Source organism: Mesitornis unicolor, unplaced genomic scaffold (assembly GCF_000695765.1).
Source record: "Mesitornis unicolor isolate BGI_N332 unplaced genomic scaffold, ASM69576v1 scaffold16303, whole genome shotgun sequence".
Taxonomy (NCBI): domain Eukaryota; kingdom Metazoa; phylum Chordata; class Aves; order Mesitornithiformes; family Mesitornithidae; genus Mesitornis; species Mesitornis unicolor.
In genome coordinates, this window is record NW_010174111.1 from 22,996 (window position 1) to 30,272 (window position 7,277).

Here is a 7,277-nt window from a genome sequence, read left to right on the forward strand (position 1 = left end):
CAAGACATCATGTTCCATGATGTCCTTGTTGTGGTCTCTTATGCACAGCCCACCCAAGTCCAGAACAAGGCATTTGCTTGGGGCTGGGGTGGGAAGAGCTGACTTGGGATGAGCAACACTGGAGTAATTTCATACTTCAGAAGGCATCTCCTGGGCTGAGGAAAAGGGTCAGGAGAAGAGTTTCCTATAACGGCTGAGAATGGGCTGGATGACAAGGTCTATGTGGTGTGAGAAGGGGAGTTTGGCTCCCTCTCATTTCCAAGTGAAGCTGGGGAGCCGTTGTCAGCTCCAGTGTGAGACGGAGACATTTTCTGAACTACTGGGGTTCCCATGGAGGTACCAGATCTCTGTCAGGTCCCTTACTGTCTACCAGAGCACATCTCCTGCCCTTCTTTAGCTGACTCCCTTCTTGGAGGCCTCAGCTGGAAGCCTGCAATGCATCCAAGGATGCAATGAAACGCTTCACCACAGGGTCCCATATCCGTGTTTTCCAAAGTGCTTCTGCCATGCTCGAGGTGGGGAAAGTTAGTACGTGGCTTAGATCTCCCTTTTCCTCACCTGTCAGGAGACCCCATCCTCAGTCCCCACAGCTGAGCAAGGCAAGCTGGCCACCTGAGCACGTACGATGGGGCTGCACTATTTTGAAGGCTCCAGTACTGATTTCAGGATACACATCCTTTCTGTCCATGGTTTGCCATTGTGTGAGATGCTTCTGTGTCACTGGCATTCCTCCCCTCTTTCCATGCTCCCAGTGCTCCCAGTCAGCTGTTGGGTCCTGTCACGGAGAAAAGGCCTCTGTATCCTTGCTGGAGCATCCAGATGGTTTGCAACCCTGCACTACATTTCACCTTGGCTCCTCTGCACGAGGACACCCTGTTCCCTGCAAATAATTTTCAAGACAACAGGGGTGCCAAGCTGTGGACACTCATTTCCTCAGGCCGTCTCAGCTTCTGTACTGGTTGGGTTTACCTTGGTCAGTTCAGGTTTTGGTGTTCATCTCAGATAAGATGAGCTTTGGCTGGAGGAGCATGGTGGGTGGCAAAGCCGTTTAGGAGACTGTTTTGCTTCCTGATGGCAACCTGATTTCTTTTCTGCCTCTTTCGCTCCTATCCTGAAGGCATAGCATGAGAGCCAGTCCTGTGTGAATGAGCATGACAGGGAGCACTTGTCATAGGATGGTTTGAGCTGGAAGGGACCTTAAAGCTCCCCCAGTTCCAATCCCCCTGCCATGGGCAGGGACACCTCCACCAGCCCAGGCTGCTCCAAGCCCCATCCAGCCTGGCCTTGAACACTGCCAGGGAGGGGCCATCCACAGCTTCTCTGGGCAACCTGTGCCAGTGTCTTACTACTCTCAGAGTAAAGAATTTCTTCTTAATATTTAATCTAAATTCCTTCTTTTGGTCTGAAACCACTACCCCTAGTCCTATCACTCCATGCCCTTGTAAAACGTCCCTCTCTAGCTTTCTTGTAGGCTTCATCAGGTACTGGAAGGTCTCTCTGGACTACTCTTTTCCACACTGAACAACCCCACTTCACTAAGCCGGGGACACCAATGACACCAAGTGGTGCCCATGGACTTTCACAAACATCCCTGAGCCACCTCCTCTCCATTAGGCAGTCCCACAACCAAACAGAAACAAATGTCAGCAGTGAAGGTGGCTTGTCTCCATTTCTCTTATCTCACTTCACAACCTTTTCCCATGACTATGGCCACAGGTTGTGGGGGAAGTCCAGGAGACCGGCTACGATGGCAGACGTCCCTGCTCTGAACTGCCAGGGTGTCTGAGGATCTGTGCCGCAGCGCAGTGGTCTGTGCACCCCAGGGAAGTCATCCCAGGGACCTTAGTTGGGTCAGTGGCCTTGCTATGTCTCTGCTTGTGGTGGGCAGAAGCAGCCAGCTCTGCTGTGAGCAAGTTCTTGAGTCCAAGCAGCAGCATGGAGTGACAGCCTTGAACCAGAACAGCAAGTGGAACAAACCAGAGCTGGAAAAGAAAGAAACCAACCTGAAGAATTTGCTCATTTCCCAAGCCTGTACACAAAGTTTTGGTCCTGGAAACCCTCAAAGAATATGACGTGGTGAGTGATGGGGCATTGTGCCGAGAGACTGAGCATGCTGCGGGCCAGCAGATAAATGTCAGAAAGGCAGGTGCCAGGGCAGAGCACACAAATTGCCAAAAAATAATGGTATTCCTCAAAGGTTTTTCTGACCCTCTCAGTTTGTAATTTAAATGGAAGTGGGATTGGGAGTTTGGGGCTTGAGTGGTTGCATGCCTATGTGCGAGAAGAAGAAACATTGGAACAATTGAGCAGTGGAGCAGATCACCCAGCCTTCTTATCTGGAGGTTTTCAAGGCCTGACAGGACAGTCCTGAGTAACCTGGTCTGACCCCAGAGCTGACCCTGCTCAGAGAAGGTGGCTGGACTGGAGACCTGCTGAGGTCCTCTCCAGCCCGAGTCATCCTGTGCCAGACAGGTGCTGGACACCTTGATTCTCAGCAACACATGGCTCGAGGGGAGCAGTGTTGCTCCAGTGGCCTGTGCAGCAGTTCAGAGGAGGAGGATGAAGCAGTGCGCCGTGGTGGAGCAGGCATCCCTCGAAGGGGCTGCTGCCTGTGGATGAGCCCACGGCAGAGCAGGTACACCCCGAAGGGAGATGTGAGTGTTGAGCAGTCACAGTGGAGCACAGGAAAAGAGCAAGAAGAGAGGAAACCCCTATGACATGACCGCATCTACTTGCCATCATCTGTTGCTTTTCCAAGGGGACTGAGTGTGACCTGCCATGATAGCAAGGAGGAGAAGAGGTGCTGGGAGCAGTGCTGAGCCTGGCAAAGGGGAGGAGAGGTGCTTTCAAGTGTGGAAATGCAGGGTGGGGTTTTTTTGTTTGTTTCCAAAACCCTGAATCAGTACTCAAATATTTATATTCTATTTATTGACAGTAAATTAAGTTGAATTCACACAGAATCACAGAATCGCTCGGTTGGAAAAGACCTCTGAGATCATCATGTCCAACCGTTCCTGTCTACCCACTAAACCATATCCTTAAGTACCTCATCTACCTGCTCCTTAAACAGATCCAGGGATGGTGACTCCACCACCTCCCTCGGCAGCCTGTTCCAGCTTCTGACGACCCTCTCAGGAAAGAACTTCCTCCTTATCTCTAACCTGAACCTCCCTTGGCACAGCTTGGTGCCGTTTCCCCTTGTTCTATCCCCCATCACCTGGGAGAAGAGACCAGCACCCACCTCTCTACAACCTCCCTTTAGGCAGTTGGAGGTGGTGATGAGGTGGTGGGGGTGAATTCCAAACATTAAGTCTGTTTTGCCCATGACAGTAATCACCATGTGACCTCCCCATCTTTATCTCGACCCACAAGACAGCAGCAATGGAGGACAGACAGACAGGCAGGTCCTTCTGTGCGGGTGGGAGGGTGAGGATCTCACCTAGGTGTCTCATGGCAGGTTTCTGCTGTGATGTTCAGGAACCCATGACATGACACTGGGTCAGGAATCCCATTAGGCTGTCAGTCCACCACACTGCTGCCTGAGAGGCATCTGGTCTGCTCCAGTGTCAAACATGATATATGATGTCATTCATTTTCTTGGTTATAATTAGTTTTAAGCCAAGGCTTTGCTACAGCTAATGAAAGATGAGCTGGGGGGTCACTCACATCCCAGCACACAGCAGTAAGCCTAGGAAAAAAAAAATGGGTTGGAGGAAGGCTTCCTGCAGTCTTGGGCATGAGTGACTGCAGAAGGACAGTGGGGCAGTGAGACACCTTGAGCAAAGCTGGTGGGTAGGAGATCATGAAGGACACAAGAAAGGAATAGAGACTGCTGTGGTGCTGCAGGTGGGTTGTTCACCAGCAGGCTGGAGAACCTGGGAGGGCCCCAGGCAGGAGCTGCAGCCGTGCAACTGCTCCAGTGAGGCAAGGGAGGCTTGGCATGATCCGAACCATCATCAAGTGCCTCCTGGAAAACTCCCTCTTAACTTGGTCCTGCTCTCCTGAAGGATGACGGGCCCTAGCATTGGGGCATTTGATGGGGAGCACCAGATTTTGAAGACAATGCCTGGGGAAAACTAGTTGTAGCATGTTTGAGTTTTACCCACTAAAACCAACCTTTGAATAGCTGAGAAAACACTAACTACTCAAAGGCTGGGCTGTAAGTGGAAAACAAATGCTCATTTATTGGTTCAAGACCTGTAGCCTTTGGAGCAGTTGCTAGCCTGCCCCAGGTAGGACCTAGGGATCCCATGATGTCCCCAGCTGTCCCCTACACTGGCACTCAGCTTTCACCTGGCTTGGGATATCCTGTGACACTGGCAATGGGTTCACAGCACCACACCATCTCCTGAGAAGCATCTCCAGGTCTGGGGCTGGGTGGAAGGCAAAGGAGTGCCATAATGCAAGTGGGCCAGGGCATCTGTGCCTGCATGCCCCACATCTGCCCTGGGGTGGAGATCAGCCATTCTCTCCTGCAATTCCCCAGAAAAGGACTTAGGACTGTCACTGCCTTTCCCTCGCTCATAAGTAAGTTCCTGCAAGAGCAACATATTCATAAGCACCATTTGGACTTCAAGCGACCCTTGAAGTGATTTGGAGCAAGGTGGGAAGGTCTCCTACCATGACTTTCTCCCCTTTAGTGGTCCACAGCATGTTCAGATGCTGGATTGTCTCTTGGCTTGGCATGACATGGCTCTGGGCTCCAGTTGCTCCTGGGAGAAAGGCTCTCCTCCCTAAAGGAGCTCAAATGTTCAGGTTGAATTTAGCATCAGCAGTGTGTGGGGGGGGAAAGCTGATTGTTCCGTTTATGGCATCATTCTGGGATGCGCTGCCAGGTTTAGTTCTGCCGAGGGACATCCCCAGGGACGTCTGTGGGACATAGGGTGCATCTGCAAGTAGCCCTTTCAGAAGGTGCAGAATCAGAGCCAGTGCTCCATCACTCACTTTGGGCAGTCCAATTTGTGCCCTACATCAGCTGTCCTGCACATCAGAGGACCCCAGTGTACCTCTCCCCCTGCGAGTGCTTAACTGCACGCACAAGGCAAAGGGGCACCAAGATAACACTAAGCAATCGTCCCAGAGCAGGCACATAACAAGGCTAGGTGTTTAATAGCCAGCAGCTTCACATGAGGGACAGCAGGAGAAGGGACAGCCAAGGCCAATGAGCCTGTAGTAAACCCTGGGGTCACACAAGGCAGGGACCCAGCCCAAACCAGAAACCCCAGTAATGCCACGAGCAAGATGCTTTTTGTTTCCAGGAAGGTTTGCTGGTAATCTCTCCAGCAAAGAGGGTTATAAAGATGCTCCAGTAGTGAGTGGTGTAATCAATTCATCCAAGCTTGTAATTTTGTTACACAGCAGTCAGGGTCTTCTCCAGTGAGCAGAGGCTGCAGGGACTGAATTCAAACCCTTCCTGGCTGCTCAGAGGCAGGAGCTTCCCTCCATCCCCCACCAAGCTGCTCCCACTCCCCATTCTTCCTGCACAAGCCCTGGGGTCTGCCTGCCCACCCCCACAGAAGAGCCTGAGCGGGTCTGTGCAAAGAGCCAGTTTTATTCACAGGGGCACATCAGACATCAAGAAAGCAGAAAACATACAGGAAATATACAGGGAGGCTCTGCTTTTCATACAAGCAATCACTATTAACAATATTACAGAAAGAATAAATAAAAGTGATGTTGCTACAGTAACCCACAAGGACGATGCTCTCCTCTGTTTGCCATGCATGGCCGAGCCTGCCGACCTCATCTTCCATGGCTGTGCTTCTTCAGTTTGAAAAATACTTCTCCAGCACCTTTGTTAAAAGCCCTGTCTCCTACAAGAAAAGGCACAACAGTGAGACACCAGGTCCCATGCACAGCCTCCACCAACATCATCTGCTGCGGCAGAAGATCAAATATCCCAAGCTGAACCATCACGGCACTTTCAAGGGTGGCTTGGGACAGCACATGAGAAGGAAAGAGCCAGGAGCCTGGCTCCTGCCTCCCATCCTGTGCTCCAACAGCTGGACCACAGCTGGCAGACAGAGGCAAACTCCACCAGCCCACTGAGACAGCAGCCACTGGGTTGGGCTTCAGGATCAAGAGCAGGCTCAGGGACCAATTCAGCAGAGAGCTGTGCAAGATGGCAAAGAGAGACACAAAGCACAGCAGGGAAGAGTTAGAGAGATTTTGTGGGATCGTGTGCTGTCCAGAAGTCTCAGAGCTACACAGAGCACCATCTGCCTCCATGGAGAAGGGCTGTCCCCACACCCCTGGAGCCATTCCACTCTGTCTGTCTGCTGCAGAAATACTGCCCAAGAAGATGACAAGGGATGGGGATGATACTCCTCTGCCAGACAAATCCTTGTCACACACAGCAACAGGGTGGCATCGTGAAGCCCCAGCATGCCAAGAGCCAAGCCATGCCTGTCACACATGGTTAAAAAGACAAAAAAAAGAAATCTGTTTGCAAACCCCTTCTGGCTCTGTGCAACTTCTGTAATCACAAGCACAGAGCAGCATAGGGGCTCCCACTTAGAAAAAGGGATGGGAAACACCCTGAGACAAAATCCAACAGCAGCAAGCAGGACTAACCCACGTGAAGGGAGAGCAAGCAAAAAAACCTAATCCCTGGGATTTACTTAATGCTTAGAGGGGCCCCACAGAAAGGAAGAACCCATTTACAAATGATCAGCAACACTGTCAGAAAAGGAAAAGCTCCGCGGGTGTTTCAGTAAAAGTCAAGTTCCCTCAAGTTCCACAAAGCTGGAGCAGCAGAGCAACACTTGGAGAGCTCGTTAAGCCTTGTGTGGCTGACCAAGGGGTCCCGAGAAACAGAGAAACATCTTTTCTTTCCTCAACCAAGCCGAGGTGGAAGTGACAGATCCCGAGCAGGGAGTGGACAGTCTCACAGAGCAGAGCTGTTGAACAGCATGTTAGGCAGGTGGCAAACACAGCACACAGATCCATTTGAGCACAGGCTGGGTGCTGACGCCAGGTGTCTGACAAGTGACACACTGAGGGAGAAAGCTGCCAGGAATTTTCATTGGCACCATGGCACCCACAAGAGCAAGGAAAAATTAGGTCCCATAGAAAAGTGTAACACAGCACTCAAAGGTGCCAGGGAGAGGTAGTCCCATAATATCAACAGACAGGTCAGGGGCAAGGATGTGGTGAAGAAAGGGGCAGGAAGGCAAGAGTTGAGTCTGGCCAGGTGCCCAGCAGTGCCTTGTCGTGGTTTAGGGCTGGGCTGGCCACTAAATCCTTAACAGATGCTCTCTATTAACCCCTTTCCCCTC

General features: G+C 51.5%; 1 long non-coding RNA gene across 1 annotated transcript in view; it reads right to left on the reverse strand.

The window, feature by feature from the left end:
• Positions 1–5,530: 5,530 nt before the first annotated feature.
• LOC104537926 overlaps positions 5,531–7,277 on the reverse strand; it is a gene marked incomplete at its 5' end in the record, with an annotated part of 4,575 nt that continues 2,828 nt past the window's right edge. The window contains one exon of the long non-coding RNA XR_728111.1: positions 5,531–5,813. This is a non-coding gene — a long non-coding RNA (uncharacterized LOC104537926). The remainder of the gene's footprint in view (positions 5,814–7,277) is intronic.